The following is a 22,382-nucleotide window of genomic DNA, read 5'->3' on the forward strand; positions in this document are numbered from 1 at the left end:
AGTAAACTATGTCTAAGTTTTGACATGCTAGGCATTCAATAGCCATCTAATACTAATAAAAATGTGATTCAACAGTTTGAAACATGCTCACATATCACGCCGGTGATTCTCCGTGGAGCGGATTGAAAACATACAGCAACTTGATATATATCTTATGATTTGGTTATTGGTATTGTGTCCCAATCTTTGGTGATTCTAGTTGGTGATCTTCGTGGGTCTCTTTTGTGGTCTGTTTTGTCTTGCATAGTGACCGGTAGGTTCCATTCTCTCAGCAGTCTGGCCCCATCAGTTACATTGTGAATGTGGTGTTCTGTTCCATTATTCTTAACAACAATACGTGTAGGGTTCAGTGGCGTCTCTAGGATTCATTTTTAGGGGGGCACATGGTGGGCCAGGGACAAAAGTAGGGGGGCACATTTAACCCCGCCCTCGCCGCAGTTTGACCCCGCCCCTGCCGCATGTTAAGCCCCGCCCCCGACACAATGTGTTTGTTTTTTTGTTTTTGTTTTTTATAATCCCTGGTGGAGGATTCATTATTTTCCACCAGGGATTATTAAAAAAAAAAAAAAAAACATTTCCCTTGATATAGTGCCATAGTTGCCAACATTTGAGAAATTGGGACATTCAGTGCTCCCTGTACAGTGCTGCTCTCTGTATAATACATGGCTGTGTGTATAATATCCTGGGACAGTCAGTGCTCTCTGTATAATACATGGCTGTGTGTATAATATCCTGGGACAGTCAGTGCTCCCTGTATAGTGCTGCTCTCTGTAAATACAGATCTGTTTGTGTATAATATCCCAAGACAGAGAGGAGCACTATACAGGGAACAATGATTGTCCCAGGATATTATACAGACACAGACCTGTATTATACGGAGAACAGCACTATAGTATTATACAGATATCTGAGCATATACCCCATGTCCCAATCTCTAGACTACAAGTACCTGTCAACAGCAGCTCCCAGATGCGTGTAACAGGGCTAAAGTGTGCGGCAGCTCACACAGATGATTCAGCGGTAAAGCGCACTGGCTGGCAGAGCCAAACTGGAAAGCAGCCCTGGAAAAAAAATGTATGCCATTCCTACAGGTCAATATATATATATATATAGTACAGTGAGCACACAAGCTCACTGACATGCGCAAATAGGCTCACTGACAGACAAAAAACTCTCTGACTCGCACACAGGCTTACTACAGACAAACTCACTTGTATAAACACAAGGCTCACTACAAAGAAGTTCAGGGACACACACATGCTCAATAAATAGAAGCTCACTGACACACACAAGCAGTACCATCTTAACAGTGTTAAGGGCCCCCGGGCAAAGCAGTGCACTGGGGCCCTTCCTACACAACAACTCACAGGAATAAAAATTGTAATTATTGATAGACTGCTGAGTACATACACACAGTACACAAATACGAACACCGAGAAACTTCTAAATACACACACACAGACGTTGCTGAATGCACACAGGCTTATTTTTACACTTACACACAGACTGCTGAATCCAACACACACACACACACACACACACAGACATACAGACATACAGACTGCTGAGTCCATACACACACAAACTGCTGAGTCCATACACACACACAGACTGCTGAGTCCATACACACACAGACTGCTGAGTCCATACACACACACACAGAGTGCTGAGTCCATACACACACAGACTGCTGAGTCCTAGATACAGACACACACAGACTGCTGAGTCCATACAGACACACAGATTGCTGAGTCCATACACACATACAGACTGCTGAGTCCATACACACACAGACTGATGAGTCCATACACACACACACACACACACACTGCTGAGTCCATACACACACACATATACACAGACTGCTAAGTCCATACACACACACACATACACAGCCTCCTGAGTCCATACACACACAGACTGCTGAGTCCATACACACACACACAGACTGCTGAGTCCATACACACACACACAGACTGCTGAGTCCATACACACACACACAGACTGCTGAGTCCATACACACACAGACTGCTGAGTCCATACACACACAGACTGCTGAGTCCATACACACACAGACTGCTGAGTCCATACACACACAGACTGCTGAGTCCATACACACACACAGACTGCTGAGTCCATACACACACAGACAGACACACAGACTGCTGAGTCCATATACACACAGACAGACACACAGACTGCTGAGTCCATACACACACACACAGAGTGCTGAGTCCATACACACACAGACTGCTGAGTCCTAGATACAGACACACAGACTGCTGAGTCCATACACACACACAGACTGCTGAGTCCATACACACACACAGACTGCTAAGTCCATACACACACACACATACACAGCCTCCTGAGTCCATACACACACAGACTGTTGAGTCCATACACACACACACACACACACACACACACACAGACTGCTGAGTCCATACACACACAGAGACTGCTGAGTCCACACACACACACACACACACACACAGACTGCTGAGCCCATACACACACACACACACAGACTGCTGAGGTCATACACACACATAGACTGCTAAGTCCACACACACACACACACATACGCAGACTGCTGAGTCCATATATACACACACAAACACACAGACTGCTGAGTCCACACACACACACAGACTGCTGAGCCCATACACACACACACACACACACAGACTGCTGAGTCCACACACACACGCAGACTGCTGAGTCCATATATACACACACAAACACACAGACTGCTGAGTCCATACACACACACACACACACACAGACAGACTGCTGAGTCCATACACACACATATACACACAGACTGCCGAGTCCATACACACACATATACACACAGACTGCTGAGTCCATACACACACACAGTGGACTGAGTCCATACACACACACAGTGGGCTGAGTCCACACACAGAGAGTGCTGAGTCCACACACACACACACACACACACACACACAAACACAGACTGCTGAATCCATACACACACACACAGACTGCTGAATCCATACACACACACACAGACTGCTGAATCCATACACACACACACAGACTGCTGAGCCCATACACACACACACACAGACTGCTGAGTCAATATACACACACACACAAACACACAGACTGCTGAGTCCATACACACACACACACACACACACACAGACAGACTGCTGAGTCCATACACACACACATACACACAGACTGCCGAGTCCATACACACACAAACACACAGACTGCTGAGTCCATACACACACACAGTGGGCTGAGTCCATACACACACAGACTGCTGAGTCCACACACACACAGACTGCTGAGTCCACACACACACACACACAGACTGCTGAGTCCACACACACACAGACTGCTGAGTCCATACACACACAGACACACAGACTGCTGAGTCCCTACACACACAGACTGCTGACTCCATACACACACAGACTGCTGAGTCCATACACACACAGACTGCTGAGTCCATACACACACACAGACACAGAAACAGACTGCTGAGTCCATACACACACAGACTGCTGAGCAGAGGCGGCTCTAGACTTTATGAGGCCTTAGGCGTAACTCAAACATGAGGCCCCTCTAACAAGTTTACCTGTGTATGTGCCTGAGAGTGTGTCTGACAGAGAGTATCCTTGTGTGTGAGAATGTATGTCTCTGTGAGCATGTTTGCGTTTTTGTCTGAGACTGAAGTGTGTTGTGTGTATGGCGGGGGATGGTGTGAGGGGGTGATGGTGAGAGAGAAAGGGGGGTGATGGTGAGAGGGAGAGCGGGGGGATGGTGAGAGTGAGCGGGGGGATGTGAGAAGGAAGGGGGTGATGTGAGAAGGAGGGGGGGTGATGTGAGAAGGAGGGGGGTGATGTGAGAAGGAGGGGGGATGATGTGAAATGGAGGGGTGTGATGTGAGAGTGGAGGGGGGTGATGTGAGAGTGGAGGGGGGGTGATGTGAGAGTGGAGGGGGGGTGATGTGAGAGTGGAGGGGGTTGATGTGAGAGTGGAGGGGGGTTGATGTGAGAGTGAGTGGGGGTTGATGTGAGAGTGAGTGGGGGTTGATGTGAGAGTGAGCGGGGGTTGATGTGAGAGTGAGCGGGGGTTGATGTGAGAGTGAGCGGGGGTTGATGTGAGAGTGAGCGGGGGTTGATGTGAGAGTGAGGGGGTTGATGTGAGAGTGAGGGGGTTGATGTGAGAGTGAGGGGGGTGATGTGAGAGTGAGGGGGGGTGATGTGATGTGAGAAGGAGGGGGGTGATGTGATGTGAGAAGGAGGGGGGTGATGTGAGAAGGAGGGGGGTGATGTGAGAAGGAGGGGGTGATGTGAGAAGGAGGGGGGTGATGTGAGAAGGAGGGGGTGATGTGAGAAGGAGGGGGTGATGTGAGAAGGAGGGGGGATGTGAGAAGGAGGGGGTGATGTGATGTGAGAAGGAGGGGGGTTGATGGTGAGGGGGGTGAGGCTGAGGGGGGTGAGGGGTGAGGCTGAGGGGGGTGAGGGGTAAGGCTGAGGGGGGTGGGGGGTGAGGCTGAGGGTGGTGAGGAGTGAGGCTGAGGGGGTGGGGGTGATGCTGAGGATGGTGAGGGGGTGATGCTGCGGGTGGTTGGGGTGGGGGGTGATGCTGAGGATGGTGAGGGGGGTTATGCTGAGGATGGTGAGGTGGTGATGCTGAGGGTGGTGGGGTGGTGAGGCTGAGGGTGGTGAGGCTGAGGGTGGTGAGGCTGAGGGTGGTGAGGCTGAGGGTGGTGGGGGGTGGTGAGGCTGAGGGGTGGGGGGTGCTGAGGCTGAGGGTGGTGAGGGGGTGCTGAGGCTGAGGGTGGTGGGGAGGGTGGTGAGGCTGAGGGTATTGGGGAGGGTGGGGAGGCTGAGAGTATTGGGGAGGGTGGGGAGGCTGAGGGTGGTGGGGAGTGCTGAGGCTGAGGGTGGTGTAGGGTGCTGAGGCTGAGGGTTGTGGGGTGCTGAGGGTGGTGGGGGTGGTGAGGCTGAGGGTGGTGGGGAGGCTGAAGGTGGTGGGGAGGGTGGTGAGGCTGAAGTTGGTAGGGAGGCTGAGGGTGGTGAGACTGAGGGTGGTAGGGAGGGTGAGGAGGCTGGCTGAGGGTGGTGGGGAGGGTGGTAGGGTGGCTGAGTCCGTCCATACATACATACAGACACACACACACACACACACACACTAAGCCTACCTGTCACTGTTGCTGGGGGTCAGGCAGCCATCTTCCATGCTTTGCAGCAGAAGCATGGGCTGCTGCTTAACGGCGGGGGCGGGGCTTGTTTGTGGGCGGGGCCTGTTCCGGGGAGCCTGTCAGTGCTCCCTCCAGCTCCAGACAGCCCCCTGCATGTTCCAGCTCCTCTCTCCTGCATTCCCTCGGGCTGTAACAGGCTATTACAGCCCGAGGGAATATAATTTAAACCCATGGCCCGCAGGTTGCTGGCATTTGGGGGGGGGCACAAGGGGGGGCACAGCATGATGTAGGGGGAGCCATGGCCCCCTCTGGCCCCCCCTAGCGACGGTAGGGTTCCACTTGTATAAAACACTTGCATCTCTTAGAGCTTGAGTTATCGGTATCAGCTCTTTTCGTTTCATCAGTGTTGCTGCAGAGAGATCAACAAATAAATTTACCCCTTTAAATTCAGGAGGCATGTTATCCGGGTTTCTTGCCGCCCGCATGATAGCTTCCTTTGAAGAAATAATGTACTCGTGTAAGTACATCTCTTGGTTTGGAGAAATCTAAAAATGTATGCCTTGGGAGACGGTGTATACGATCAAGGCGTAGGTCATTATCCGTAAGATCTGGGCACAGAGCTTTGAAAAGGCCCACTGCATAATCTTGAAGTTCTGAGGGTTTGATTTCCTCTGCTATTCCTCTAAGGCGTATATTATTGCGCCTGTTTCGGTCTTTATGATCTGCCACTTTGGCAGTCAAAAGGGTCAGGCGTGATTCTATTGAATCCACTACCTCTGCCAGGTTGTTATGGCCGTCTATGATCTCTTCGGTTTTGTCTTCAAGCGCAGCAGTGCGTTCACCTATAATTTTTATGTCCTCACGGATATCTCGCGCCATTTTTGCAAATTCCGTTTGCATTGTGTGCTGCAGGTTCTGTAGCATTCTCTGCATGGTGTCTTCTGAAACAGGTGCAGTGTTCACTGTGGGGATGGAGGTATTATCTCTGCAGTCTGATCCGGCCGCGGGAGAGTTAGGGCCGTCGGCGCCATTTTGTGTGCGGCTACGTGGCGGCGGCAGGGAGGAAATTTGCAGCTCTGTTTGATTCATCCTCGTTTTTTGGGGGGCTCGTTGTGACATGATGCTCTAGGGGGTTGTTATGTCGTGTTCTGCTGTAGGTAAGGCAGTAAAGGCTCATCTAGTCGCGGCGTTTATTCTCACCCTCGGAGGAGCTGACGGCTCACACGTCCGCTGCCATGAGCTGCCAGGCCATGCCCCAGATTTAAATTTTTTTAAAGAAATTTAAGTTAGTTCCCCATTCAGTATACAACTTTAACATTAAGCTATAAGATATTTTTTGATTTTTAAGTATTACCGCTTTTGTTTACATTTCTAAATTAAGGTTAACCCCTTCACTGCCCTACAATCTCCCTTTGATACAACTAGCTTCCAATGTTTTCCACACCCAATGCTGGCCAAGGATGCTGAGATATTTATGAGGACATAAACTGTGCAACCAAGTACTTGGAGAATCCAGAAAGTTTTGTATAATGCTGCAAGCTCTCAGAATAACCTTCTCGGAATCTGGAAGTAATGTACGGAGCCTTGTGGTGAAAGTCCAGCAACAAAAGGGAGTGCTGAAAACATGTGGAACCTGATATTGAATTACTGTCAGCCACCTTGCTACTGTCATCAATTTTAAGAAATCTAACCTATCGAGTACAGACTGTGTTTTCGTCTGCTGTTTAAAAGACATTTTTTTTTATTTTTTCTGGACTATGTTAAAATACAACATTTTTTTGTTACCTTTTTGTTGAGTTAGCCAGAGAAAGAGGAAGTGTAAGCAGATCCAGGGACAGGTGTAGGATTGAGTAAAGTATGTGTGATTTTGATATAAGTGGGTAACCTTCAGTCTAGATTCCATTAATTTTCAAAGCTTGTACGAATAATAAGGCTTACCTTTTCCACTTTCCCTTATTTTAAATTACATTACATCCTATGGTTAGTGCCGAGCTAAAGGACCACTATAGTGCCAGGAAAACATACTTGTTTTCCTGGCACTATAGTTCCCTGAGGGTACCCCCACTTTCAGGGTCCCACTTCTGCCGGGCTGAAGGGGGAGGAAGGGGTTAATCCCTTACCTTTTTTTCCAGCGCCGGGCTCCCTCGGTGCTGGGGACTCTCCTCCTTCTTCTGCGGTCATCGGCTGAATGCTGCGCATTCAGCCAGTCTCATAGGAAAGCATTCTCAATGCTTTCTGGACGCTGGCGTGTTCTCACTGTGAAAATCACAGTGAGAAGCGTGGAAGCGCCTCTAGCGGCTGTCAATGAGACAGCCACTAGAGGCTGGATTAACCCTATTGTAAACATAGCAGATTCTCTGAAACTGCTATGTTTACAGCAGAAAGGGTTAATCCTATATGGACCTGGCACCCAGACCACTTCATTAAGCTGAAGTGGTCTGGGTGTTTATAGTGGTCCTTTAACTAAAGGGAATGGGCCACAAAAGGCACCTGTAATGACTGGAATAACCCACATTTTTGTTGTTCTTATATGACACCCAACACCTAACCCTCTACCATATCAAATGCATAATGAGTTATTCTTACAGAATAAAAGAACGGAACTGAAAGGGTTAAAAATTAAGTACGTGACTACTGTAAATGGACAAGACTATATTATTAGAAATAACAATTGTTAAATGTCAGCTTAAAAGTAAAACCTAAAACAACACACCTGAATAAATCCAGATAACAGGGCGCCACAAACACTTAAGATGTCGACACACTTGCCAAAAAGACAAGGGGGGAAATAATCAGTGAAAAAAGTATAACAAATTTATTGAAAATTACAATATAAAAGCCATATAATGGCAAAAGCACAATATAGTGGCAAAAGCAAAAGGAACCCTTAAATGAACACTATAGTCACCTAAATTACTTTAGCTAAATAAAGCAGTTTTAGTGTATAGATCATTCCCCTGCAATTTTACTGCTCAACTCACTGTCATTTAGGAGTTAAATCACTTTGTTTCTGTTTATGCAGCCCTAGCCACACCTCCCCTGGCTATGATTGACAGAGCCTGCATGAAAAAAAGACTGGTTTCACTTTCAAACAGATGTAATTTACCTTAAATACCGTATACATAGGCGTGCGCAGCCTATTGCATTAGGGTGTGCACCCTCAAGCACAAGCACACGCGGCGTATATATATATATATGTATATGTATGTATATATATATACACATATATACACACACACAAAGCTGTGTGTGTGCTGTGTGAGGGTGCTGTTAGTGTGATGTGTGTGTGCTGGTAGTGTACTATGTGGGTGAGGGTGTTTGTGTGTGCGTGCTTGTGAGGGTGCTGTGAATGTACTGTGTGTCAGGGTGCTGTTTGTGTGTGTGTGTGTGTGCACTTGTGAGGGTGCTGTAAATGTACTGTGTGTCAGGGTGCTGTTTGTGTGTGTGTGTGTGTGCACTTGTGAGGGTGCTGTAAATGTACTGTGTGTCAGGGTGCTGTTTGTGAGTGAGGGTACTGGTAGTGTTTTGTGTGTGTGTGTTTGTTAGGGTCCTGTTTGTGCTGTATGTGTGTGTGGGTGCTGTATGTGTGTGTGGGTGCTGTATGTGTGTGGGTGCTGTGTGTCTGTGGGTGCTGTATGTGTGTAGGTGCTGTATGTCTGTGGGTGCTGTGTGTGCTGTGTATGTCTGTGGGTGTGCTGTGTATGTCTGTGGGTGTGCTGTGTATGTCTGTGGGTGTGCTGTGTATGTCTGTGGGTGTGCTGTGTATGTGTGTGGGTGCTGTGTATGTCTGTGGGTGCTGTGTATGTGTGTGGGTGCTGTGTGTGTCTGTGGGTGCTGTGTATGTCTGTGGGTGCTGTGTATGTCTGTGGGTGCTGTGTGTGTCTGTGGGTGCTGTGTATGTATGTGGGTGCTGTGTGTGGGTGCTGTGTATGTCTGTGGGTGCTGTGTATGTCTGTGGGTGCTGTGTGTGTCTGTGGGTGCTGTGTGTGTCTGTGGGTGCTGTGTATGTCTGTGGGTGCTGTGTGTGTCTGTGGGTGCTGTGTGTGTCTGTGGGTGCTGTGTATGTCTGTGGGTGCTGTGTATGTCTGTGGGTGCTGTGTATGTCTGTGGGTGCTGTGTATGTCTGTGGGTGCTGTGTATGTGTGTGTGTGCATGTGTGTGCTGTGCATGTGTGTATGTGTGTGGGTGATTGTGGGGGGTGGAGGTGGGGGTACATTACTAAATATCCCCCCTCCCTTCTTACTTTATGTGGGGAGGGGGGATTCTTGTTCCTTGTCCCTGGTGGTCCAGTGGAGGTGGAGGCAGAGCAGTTATCCCCCCTCCCTTCTTACCTTATGCCTGGGAGGGGGGATCCTGCTGCTGCTGCCATCCCTGGTGGTCCAGAGGAGAGTGAACTCGAGCCCCGCAGGGCTAGAGTTCACTCACGCGAGATCTGAGCGTTGACGCGGCAACGCTCAGATCTCGCGAGAGGAACCCGGCGGAGCTGCAGGCAATAGCTCCCCGGGTCCTCTCCTGCCTCCCTCACTGCCTGTGAGCCGGTGAGGGGAGGCTGAGAGCAGAGCCGGCGCTCGGATAGCGCCGGCTCTGCATGAGCCGACAGGGGAGATCCTGAGATCTCCCCTGCCGGTCTCAATGCATAGGCGTGCCGCGGGGATTAGGGTGTGCCCAGGCACACCCGGCACACCCCGTGCGCACGCCTATGACCGTATATACTCGAGTATAAGCCGAGTTTTTCAGCACATTGTTTGTGCTGAAAAACCCCAACTCGGCTTATACTCGAGTCAATGTCTGTATTATGGCAATTTACATTGCCATAATACAGACTGGGGGCTGTGGGGGCTGCAGAGAGCGTTACTTACCTCTCCTGCAGCTCCTGTCAGCTCTCTCCTCCTCCGCGCCGTCCGTTCAGCACCTCGGTCAGCTCCCAGTGTAAGTCTCGCGAGAGCCGCGGCTCTCGCAAGACTTACAGTGTGAGCTGACAGGGGAGCTGACCGGACGGCGCGGAGGAGAAGGGAGCTGACAGGAGCTGCAGGAGAGGTAAGTAACATCTCTCACAGCCCCCCTCTCCCCCCACTGAACTACCAATCCCACTGGACCACCAGGGAAGGAGAGCCCCCCTCCCTGCCATGTATCAAGCAGGGAGGGGGGACGAAAAAAAAATATATATAATAATAAAATAATAATACTTCAATTTAATAATAATAAAATAAAAATAATAATACTTCAATTTAATAATAATAAAATAAAAATAATAATAATTCAATTTAATAATAAGAAATAATAATAAAAAAATATTTTAAATAAAGAAAAATAGAATTGCCCATCCCCCACGGCTCTGCAACACACACACACACACACACACACACACACTGCACTCATACACACACACACTGCACTCATACACACACACACTGCATTCATACACACACTGCATTCATACACACACTGCACTCATACACACACGCTGCACTCATACACACACGCTGCACTCATACACACACGCTGCACTCATACACACACTGCACTCATACACACACACTGGATTCATACACACACACTGCATTCATACACACACACTGCATTCATACACACACTGTAAAATAAATATTCAATTAATATATTTTTTTAGGATCTAATTTTATTTAGAAATTTACCAGTAGCTGCTGCATTTCCCACCCTAGTCTTATACTCGAGTCAATACGTTTTCCCAGTTTTTGGGGGTAAAATTAGGGGCCTCGGCTTATATTCGGGTCGGCTTATACTCGAGTATATACGGTAATTGTATCTCAATCTCTAAATTGAACTTTAATCACTTGCAGGGTCTAGCAAGCTATCAACATAGCAGGGGATAAGAAAATATTAATTAAACAGAATTTGCAATAAAAAAAGCCTAAATAGGGCTCTCTTTACAGGAAGTGTTTATGGAAGGCTGTGCAAGTCACATGCCGGAAGGTGTGACTAGGGTTCATAAACAAAGGGATTTAACTCCTAAATGGCAGAGGATTGAGCAGTGAGGCTGCAGGAGCATGTTCTATACACCAAAACTGCTTCATTAAGCTAAAGTTGTTCAGGTGACTATAGTGTCCCTTTAAGGATAGCAGCTTGAGAGTAACATGCTGTTAAGATAAAGTGCATACATAATCATGCAAAGTGCAGAGTGCTGGAGAGACAAAGACCAACAGCTAACTCCCACTGCTCTAAGGCAGGTAAAATTAAATGCACAATAACAAAAGTGGACCAAACAAGCATGTAAACGAAGACTGCTAATACCAATGGTAGGGTTCTTGCTGAGGCTCAACGCGTTTCGTCTGAGTGACTTCTTTAGGAGCATCTGACTTCTTTCCAATCTTCTGAGTTTTAAATATGCCGGTCCGGATATCCTGCTCTGTGAATGCGCATGCGCACCCTGCGTCTGTCGCACCGTCATACGTAACAACGTGCAGACGACCCTTCTGCGCATGCGCATGCGCATCCACGCTGGAACGCATACAAAGCTTTATGAACAGTTTATCCAGCCGCACACTGAACGTTCACTAAAACAGACCGTTCAGTGAAAATGCAATTCTGGATTTACAGCAACAAAAAAAAAAAAACACCAAAAAACAACTAAAGCTAACAGAGTAATTATTGCATTTGCTATCAAGACTTTGTCACCTGTTGAAGTTAAATTCAACACGTGTGAGAAGGCATTATTATTGACTGTTTGGGCACTACAAAATTTCCGTATCTATATCCAAGGTGAGAAAATAATTGTAGAAACTGTTCACCAACCTCTACAGTATCTGCAGAGCGAAATAATCAGAGACGGTAATCTCTCGAACAGTTGGATTACTGCATGGACTCTATCCTTACAGGGATGGCCGTTAGAAGTCCAGTATAAACACAATAAGAAAAGCCCAGTTGCCCAAGGTTTAGCAGTATTACATGACTATACTGCTCCATCTCTGGATGATAATGACACCGGAGTTGACTTCCTAGAAGAGCAATTGCTATCACCTTATAAAGTTTATGGATTTTTAGGTTTAAGGAAAGGGGTACCCCAACAGATGCTTAAAACAGGCCTATCAGAGAGCATTACTCTGTGACCGTGAAACGTTGTTAGATGATGCAACTAAACCTGATGCCCCCAAACAGATTAGATGTAAAGTCAATTTTGACTCTGGTTGGCCGTTCCTGACACAGGATCCACATTTGGCAAATGTTGTCCCCCCGAGGGTGTCTCTCACGGCCAGAAGGGGTAAAAACCTAAAAGAGATGCTAGTACCAAGTCACTTTTCATCGAGTGTAAAAAGAAACTGGATCACAGTACATGGCACATACCAGTGCGGCCGCTGTGTAGTATGTCGGTGCATGGTGAAGGGATCTAAAATACTAACAGAATCAACCGGCACTATGAATATACCAATTAAACAGTTTTTTTAACTTTAATACCTCTGGTGTTATCTATCTCCTGACATGTGAATGCGGCCACAAATATGTAGGCAAAACCTTACGCCCCCTGAAAAGAAGGGTAATGGAACATGTTCACTCAGTGACAACCTACAAAGACACCCCTGTCGCTAGACATGTCAAATTACACCACAATGAGTCACCCAGAGGTATGAAGTTCACTGGCATTGAAAAAATTCAAATGGGAAAAAGAGGTGGTGACTTGGATCAAACTCTAAAAAAGAGAGAATGCTTCTGGATCTAAAAGTTGGTACCTTGGCACCAATGAGGGCTTCACATTTACCCCATTTATTGACACATAAGAGCTTTACTATCTATAGTACTTAGCGAGTTATCAAGTTTGTAAATAATTCTATTTTTCATGTATGGTTATTATGGGCACATAAGTTTATTTTCCTTTTTTTTTTTTTGCTAGTATCATATTAATTTTTTACATTATTACCCAAGTATTGCCATTATAATAACCCAAGTGAAATTGATGTCAGGAACCGCACTCATTGCCAGTGGCCATGGGTGCTCCGGAGCAGGACCAGCAATCCCAACATGACAAGGCAAACAAAAAAACTCACAGGCACTCCAAATGTAAAGCCGCAGGCAGGTTTATTGCAACAAAATGCACCACAACGTTTCAACCTGACTAGAGGTTTTTGTCAAGCTTGACAAAGACCTCTAGTCAGATCGAAACGTTGCGGTGCAGTATGGCTCCACTGGTCTGGTTTAGAACAGGCTCTCTGGCGGCTGTTTGTTACTGTAGCCACAAAAGTCAATGATCTGCAGGAACGTGTGACAACTAAGTCCATTAACTGCTGGAAGTAGTTATTGGATAAGATAGTGGCTTGTGACCCTTTGAAAGGTTGGGGTAGGGAATCCTGTATTTCTACAGACATGTGGTACCTTTCTTCATGTTCTTCTAATTCACATAAGAATTTAGAATGTGTCAACATATCACTCGTTTTCCATACGTTACCTGTCACATCAGTAGTTTCTACCTGTACTGAGGAATCCTCGGTCTTACCCACATCCTTCTTAGGAACATCTTGAACTATCAAGCGGGAACTAGTGGTCGGCATCTCATCAGTTAACCCTTTCAGGTCTAGATCCTGGAAACTAGAGACTGCTAAGGATATTTTAGCCTTTGGCTGAAATGAAAAAATGAAAAAACAGAGGAACACGTTGCGCCTCATTCACCTGGAAGTGAAGTGACGGGGTAGGCAATAGGTTTTCTAACACAACTATTGTTTGTCTGACTGTGAGAATCACGAAAGGGTTAGGCTTTACATTTACTGACAACCTAGCCTGTTTAGTCACAGTGGCTAATATTGCGGCAGCACCTGTGGTTGCTGCTGCAGTTCAATAGGTGCCTTGGCAATTGGGGCAGTCCCTAAAAAAAGGATTTGTGGCAAAGACGCAAATTATTTCCATCAATGCCATTTTGTCCTTGCCCATTAGAATTAGGCTGGGATGGCTGAGACTGTTGGATGTTATTGGAAGCATGTATGTACGTAGTGGGGAATTACGATGAAGCATAAACATAATTAACCCCATTCAACCTCCCCCCAATAACGACAGACAACGTGGTATGGATGAACAGGCCACAGCATTTATTATAACATAAATAAATTACTGTATAACACACCCATAACTCCATATATTAAACTCTTCTTTCTGTAACAAAATTGTTAGCAACAAAACATAAATAACATATATATATATAAATAACAACTCAACATACAGTGCTATACAGAGAAGCCCCCGTCCTTGCCAATAAAAACCTGCAGTGGCTCCTAAACACCACTGCCTCTCACCTCCCCCCCGTCATAAAAAACATAATCCAATGCCTGCCATCAGCCGACCTTATCCACGCTCGATGGGCACGAGACCTCAGGCAACCTAAAGTTAAACCTTTTGAAGCAGGGGAGGCTGAGACCTGTAAACATGAGGAACTTATTCCATCCTTAACATAACCACACTTAATTGGCAAGGACATACCCCCGACTCGCTGTGACTAACTAAACCTACGCGGGGTGGGCGGGCGGGAAGCTGTTCACTGGCCCGAATCCCAAGTGGCACTGAGGTAAGACCTCCCCCCTGCTAGCTCACATAGCCCTAACCCCCACCCACACAATAGACCCACTATCAAAGACCCTCCACTGCATCTATCCCCACACTCCTACATGTGCCCTTGTCCGCTTAGCTGCGCTATCTCCCCAGGGCCTTGTATGTACGTAGTGGGGAATTACGATGAAGCATAAACATAATTAACCCCATTCAACCTCCCCCCAATAACGACAGACAACGTGGTATGGATGAACAGGCCACAGCATTTATTATAACATAAATAAATTACTGTATAACACACCCATAACTCCATATATTAAACTCTTCTTTCTGTAACGAAATTGTTAGCAACAAAACATAAATAACATATATATATAAATAACAACTCAACATACAGTGCTATACAGAGAAGCCCCCGTCCTTGCCAATAAAAACCTGCAGTGGCTCCTAAACACCACTGCCTCTCACCTCCCCCCCCGTCATAAAAAACATAATCCAATGTCTGCCATCAGCCGACCTTATCCACGCTCGATGGGCACGAGACCTCAGGCAACCTAAAGTTAAACCTTTTGAAGCAGGGGAGGCTGAGACCTGTAAACATGAGGAACTTATTCCATCCTTAACATAACCACACTTAATTGGCAAGGACATACCCCCGCCACCAGACCCGCTGTTTTACCCCTAAATCAGCGGGGAACCCCACCAAAACCAGCCATGGCCTGCTCCACCGCCTCCTGTAGGGCGAGATTAAAAAGGTCGAGCCCGACCTCCGTGAGATGTACACCGTCCCTACAAAAAAAATGAGCCGCCTCACGTTCAAAAACCCTATGACGGACCGGGAGTCCATGAGCCCCCAAAACGAACTGGGAAACCCGCCTGTTCAGCTTGCGCCGGCAACGCTCCATGGCACTTTGACTCCTGGCGCCATGCCAATAGTTGCGGGCGACAACTTCAGACCAAATTAAGCGCACGCCCGGGAACAAAACCAAGATGCGGGCCAAGTCCCGCTTCACTTCCGAGATCAAATCCCAAATGGGCACCGAACCCAGATCATTCCCCCCCAGGTGGATAACCAGGACACTCGGCGCACCCAGGTGCATAGACAGCCGTACCAACTCGGGAAGGAGCCGTGACCACCTCATACCCCGCGCCCCGAGCCATCGAACTTCCGCTTCGGAAGGCGAGAAACCCAACCTCGAACCTCCAGGCCGAACCACCGCAGCCCAGTAAACATAAGAGTGTCCGACGATCCAGATCCTGGGGGGAACAGAAACTGTGGAAAGAAATCACGTCAATAAACCGGCCGGACGAACATAGGAAATATAGCGCCCTGAGTCCCACCTACCAATCCTCTGAACCACCTGCGCTGGCATGCCTAGCCGAGAGGCCTCGGTCGCCGCCCCAATACGGAAGGAATGGCCCCCGAACTCCCTGCTATCCAACCCCATTGCTTCCAGCCCCAAACGAAACACCCTAACAAACTGGAAATGGGAAAGGAAACTATCATCCCCATGCACCAGGAGAGGCAGCGCAGGAGAAGAGCGCACAGCACAATATTCCCCAAAGGACCACACGGGACAAATGCCGGAACCCGGCACAGCCCCCAAACGGACCCACTTACCCTTCCCCAAGACATCCGTCTTAGAGCGGCGGATTCGGAACGAGATCCGATCAGTGACGCACGAAACGTCACCAAATAGCACCCCCCCTACCTGCCGCCGGCTGGGGCATACTAGCTCCCCAATCCGCATGGCGCCGAAGAATGCCAGGGAAAAGGCAAGGCGAAACAGCCGAACCTCGAAATCCGAATGGCAAACCCCGTGCAACGCCTCACACAAAGCAGTCAGGAGCGTGCCCGAGACAGGACGCCTTGAGTCCGGCACAGACACCCTCCCCCGTCTCAAGCCTTTTAGTGCCTGCCGCACAATGAACGCCTTAGTAGCGTCCGCCCAACCCCGTAACTTAAACAGGAAGCTGAGTCCTGACAAGCGAGCCGAAATGGCCGAGGGCGACAGTCCTGCGGCCTCCCAATCCCCCAAGAGCCGAACCAAACCCTGCAGACGAGAGGATGAGTCCTGGAAGCCCCCGTGGGCTCCCTCCCACCCTTCCCATTCCCGCCAAACCTTATTATAGCGGTCCCATGTTGCCGCAGTGACCGACCCACGGACCAGCTCCATCAGTCTGCCAGACCCAAGGACCACATCTCTGCCGGACACGGGACACCCTCCAGTTCGGCCTGTGGAGCCACGGCCCGAAACACGTCCCACTGTGAACGAGAGAGAGCATCGGCCATCACATTACGCACACCCGGGATGTGCACAGCCCTACAATACACATTCAGCTCCAGACAGCGCAGCACTAGGCGCCTGAGCAAGCGAACCACGGGGGGGGGGAAGATGCAGACAGCTGGTTGATAGCCTGGACTACACCCAAGTTGTCACAATGGAAAACCACCCGCCTATCCACCAGCAGGGAACCCCATACCTCCAATGCTACCAAGATTGGGAAGAGCTCCAGAAACGCCAGATTCCGAGTGAGCCCCGCCGCATACCAGGACTCCGGCCACGAGTCAGCGCACCACCTAGCCCCTAGAATGGCTCCAAAGCCGGCAGAACCCGCCGCATCGGTAAACAAATGGAGGTCCGCATTAGAGACCTCCGGGGCCTGCCAGTAAGACCTGCCATTATAGGAGGCCAAAAAGGAGTCCCAGACAGCCAAATCGGCCCGTAAGGGCCGGGTAAGCCGGATAAAATGCAGCGGATGAGCGACCCCCGATGTCGCCGCCGCCAGGCGCCTATTAAAGATCCGCCCCATTGGCAAGATCCGACAGGCAAAATTAAATTTCCCCAGCAAAGACTGCAGGCAGCGCAGCTGGATCTTACGCCGGCCCAGTGCACGGGACACCGCAAGGCGCAGGTCCAAGACCTTATCGGGCGGCAGCCGACATTCCCCAGCCATCGAATCAATTTCGATGCCCAGAAAGCTCAAGCACGTGACCGGACCCACCGTCTTGTCGTGCGCCAGCGGGACCCTGAAGCGCTGAAACACCTCCCCGAGAACCCGCAGCAGGAGAGCACAGGCGTGCGACTCCGCCGGGCCTACACACAGGAAATCATCCAGGTAGTGCAGGAGGGAAGCGACCCCCGCTTCCCTCCGCACCACCCATTCCAGAAAAGTGCTAAAGCACTCAAAATAAAAACAGGATAGCGAGCAACCCATGGGGAGGCACATGTCCACAAAAAACTGGCCCTCAAAGGCACACCCCAAAAGATGATGGCAATCCGGATGCACCGGGAGCAGCCGGAAAGCGGATTCCACATCCGCCTTAGCTAGCAGCGCCCCCGGGCCCACTGCTCTCACCATGCGAACCGCCGCATCAAAGGATGCGTAGGAAACCCTGCAGAGTTCCTTGGAAATGTCGTCATTCACCGATCCACCACGAGGGTATGACAAATGGTGAATCAAACGATATTTCCCTGGGTCCTTCTTGGGCACCACACCCAAGGGAGAAACCCGCAAATTCGCCATCGGTGGGGCGGAGAAAGGGCCGGCCATCCTACCCAAGGAAACCTCTTTATCCAATTTCTCCCGCACCACATGGGGAAAAGCCTGCACGGACTTGAGGTTCCGGACGGAGAGCATAGGAGGGCGCTCCGCGAACGGGATCCAAAACCCCTGTTCAAACCCCTCCACTAAGATACGCGCTGCAGCCCGATTCTCATAAAGGTCGAGCCACGGGCGCATCGCGTTTACGAGGACCGGCGTCGTCGCCCTTTGCCCCCATGTCCCCTTTCTCCCCCGTTTTGCCCCGCTTGAAACAGCGGGAGGCAGGATGGGCCCCACCGCAGCCAGAGCATTCGTGCTTAAACCGGCACGAGGACCCCCACTTACAGAGACTGTCGTTAAATTTCCAACAACAGCCGGACCTCGGACTGGAGGCCGATGAGGAGGAGGATGTGCCCCCACCGGCCCCCCCGAGAAAAGACGAAAAAGCACCCTGTTGAGGGGCAGGACGAGTCATGATGGAGAGCCATAGACCGATATCCATCTGGTCCCACGACAGCGAGGGACGCACTGCCAGCCGCTGTCGAAACTGCTCGTCGTACCTCCACCAACCTAATCCCCCATAGGTGCGACAAGCGTTCCAAATCGTGTCCTGATAACAGAACAGAGCGGAACACTTCTGGGGAGACTTCTCCCCCACCACGCTGGCCAAAATAGAGAAAGCCCGAATCCAGTTCCCAAAGTTTTTGGGAATTTTGCGATAACGGTACTTCTCCCTATCCTTTTCTGACTCCTTGCTGTCCTTGTCCGCCACGGGAGGAGCCTCCTCCAGCGGCAGAAGGGAAAATATTTCTACAAACTCCCCCTTCCAAATTTTTTCCTTAGTCTCCTGCTTCAAGTGCAAGCCCAGGGGGCCAGACCAGCACATGTAAGCAGCGCCCCGCGCCACGTCCGCGACCGCGAGACAAGCATCGTCCGCGGCGGAACCAACACTGGCCACCGTGGGCGCCGGGGAACCCAGAGGCACCGCACCGCCACCCGACCCGGGAAGGGGCCCAGTAGTAGGAGAAGACTGAACCTGAGGAGGGAGCAGGGCAGGGGACCACGCTGACCGGAGCTGACCATCAATGGCCTTACCGCTAACCGCCACCCCCTTCTCCCACTGATCCAAAAAAACCCTAAGACCTACGAGGAACCCCCCCAACCCGGGACCCGCAGCGCCAGAAACGGAAGGAATAAGGTACTCACCGGTCGCAGACTGGCGATCCAAGCCCGGTACTGCGCTCACAGAAGGCTGAGGCAAGGAAACTGCAGTTCCAGCATCCACTGAAGACGTCAGCTGGGATCCAGACGCCACCTGCTGGACGGATCCATGAAGTGCAGCAGTATCCTGAGAAGAGAGCAGCAGAGAGGACGTGAGCCCATGCCCCAGCGGAGATGGCCGAGGTAAGTGACTTGCAGGGGGGGGAGGGGGGCCAGGCAGGGCAGAGGAGGCAGGATAGAAAGGAGGGGGGGTAGACAGGGAGGAAAGGGGACCAGAAGAAGGGGAAGAAAAGACAGGAGGAGCAAGGAAAGAGGGGGGAGGGGTAAGAAACGAAGGGAGAGGGGGAGGGGGCCCCCCAGAGGAGGAAAGGGGGGGCAGAAACCGGGCCAGAGGGAGGGGGACCAGGGGGCCCAGGAAAGGGTAGGCTGGGCCCCCTAGAAGATACAGCAGAACGAGCAGGGGAGACAGAGCCCTGGGAGCCTTCCTCACTGGCAGAGGAGGCTCCCGACGGGCAGGGAGACCCCCCACGGACCCCCAACGGCGGTACAGAGGTGCCCTGCCGGCCGCGGGGGGACCTGGATCGTTGCCGGGCGGCCGTCCGCCGACCGGATGGCATATTCCGCCGTCCACCGCCCCCGGACCGCAAACCAGCACAGGCGGCCGGGGCGGCAGGAGTAGAAGGGGATCCACGGGTAGGCCGCGCGGCACCCGCACCAGGGGGCCGCGCGGCGGAAGCAGGCCGCATCCCCGGCCTGGGAGTGATAGGCCGCGCGGCCGCGGAGGCCGCGGAGGCCGCGGAGGCCACAGGCCGCGCGGCGGACGTAGGCCGCATCCCCGGCCTCGAGTTGGAAGGCCGTGCGGCAGTAGAGGCGGCTGGCCGCGCGGCAGTGGCAGGCCCCGTGTCTGAAGGCCGTGCCACGCGCGCGGCCGCAGAAGGCCGCAAATTACACCTCCTAGCAGTAGGCCGCGTGTCTGGAGCCCCAGACAGGCGGTTCTGGCGATGACTCGGGCCCGGGCTCCCAGTCCTCAACCGGCCCGAGGAGTAGGATCAGGGGAGAGCCTGGCAGGCGGCCGGGAACGCCTGCCAGTGCTGTTGCGGCCCCCAGGGGCAGGGACCGCAGAAGGAGCAGCAGGGGGGACCACAGAGGATACCCAAGGGGAGGGTAGGCCACGGGGGGTACCCACACCGCTAGCCATACCTCCAGTAATGTTGGCAAATTGCTCCCTCAGTTGCCGGCCACCATCCAGCGCAGCAGCAGCCCTGAGGGACGACAGGATCGCCTCAACATCCATCCCTCAAGCTGTGGAGACTAAAGGCCCAGGCAAACAGGAGCAAGAGACAGGAAGCTGTTCACTGGCCCGAATCCCAAGTGGCACTGAGGTAAGACCTCCCCCCTGCTAGCTCACATAGCCCTAACCCCCACCCACACAATACACCCACTATCAAAGACCCTCCCCTGCATCTATCCCCACACTCCTACATGTGCCCTTGTCCGCTTAGCTGCGCTATCTCCCCAGGGCCTGATTGGTTGTTTCTGTTTCCATATCTCCTATTTCCCTGAGGATTCCTTTTCCATTATGAATTGCCTTGGTTCTTGTTAAACCAGGGACATTTATTCCCTTTGGCATTGGGCTTTTCAGAGTTATCAGAGGAATTAACAGGATTGCTTATGGCATTTTCCTGTTTCTGAGGTTTGGGAGTTTTCAAAACCTCAGAATAAGTCCTCTTTTTCTGTTGGATTTCTAACACTCTGACACCATTTTATCACCAGGTATACAATTTCATGCACTGACTGACCATCCATTCTAATGGTAACTTACAATCATAATCTCTTGCGAGATTAATTTGCATGTTTACCGGCATAGCATAAAAATACAGATCTTTGAATTTTGTACTTTTATACCTAGGTTTCCTTTGGGCCACGGAATATGTATTTTTAAGAATCATTAAAAATTCTCTGGGGCTTTGATCTGGATGGCACTTTAAGTTATAAAGCGCTTTTCTGGCAGAAGCAATGGTTTTATACTTATACCTTATACCATATTCCGTGATTAGCTCATATTTCATCTTTGACTATAAATCACTGGTAAAACCACACCTTGAATATGCTGTGCAATTTTGGACACCTGTTCTAAAGAAGGATATCATTGCACTAGAAAAAGTGCAGAGACGAGATAAAATATTGATCAAAGTAATGGAGAATTTTAGTTACGAAGAAACTTTAGAAATTTTAAATCTCTTTAGTTTGGAAGAACGGCGACTCAGAGGAGCTATGATAACATTATACATATATATTTGTGGCCAGTACAAACCATTGTCTAGAAATCTATTCTTAGGCAGGGCTATACATAGGACATGAGGTCACACATTTAGGCTGGAAGAAAGGTGATTTAATCTAAGGCTGTGGTGAAAGTGACCTCGCCACTGGTGTTTTGAGGGGACTACTTGCCAGCCTTTTACCCTGTGACTATGGGCCCTGCAATAGAACAGGCTCTATTTGTGCAATTGTGACTATATGGTTAGTTTACCAAACAACCGCATGAGCAGAGACCACCTTTGCGCTTGTTAACACCTATTAACAACTTGGAACGTTTCTCACCACAGTGTTCTAATTGTTCATCTGGGTGACCGCGATTTCCATGAACAACCACGAGGTGGCGGCCATCTTGTTCGCATGAACGCAGGCAGCGGTGTTTGGGCATGAATCTCATGGAACCGATATCAGATACAGAAACTCCCGAATACCGCTGGACTTCCATCATCGCCTGCATTTGTTTCAATTCAGCTTAGAAGGGCACTGTTCGGTGAGATCATTTGTCTGGATGAAGGGAACAAGCTCCAGGGTAAGACTATTGACTCAGTTCGGTAGTTTGTTTGTTTGCAAACTACCAAACTAGACGGGCTGCAAGCCCTGATTC

This window comes from Pelobates fuscus, chromosome 3, assembly GCF_036172605.1.
Source record: "Pelobates fuscus isolate aPelFus1 chromosome 3, aPelFus1.pri, whole genome shotgun sequence".
Taxonomy (NCBI): Eukaryota; Metazoa; Chordata; class Amphibia; order Anura; family Pelobatidae; genus Pelobates; species Pelobates fuscus.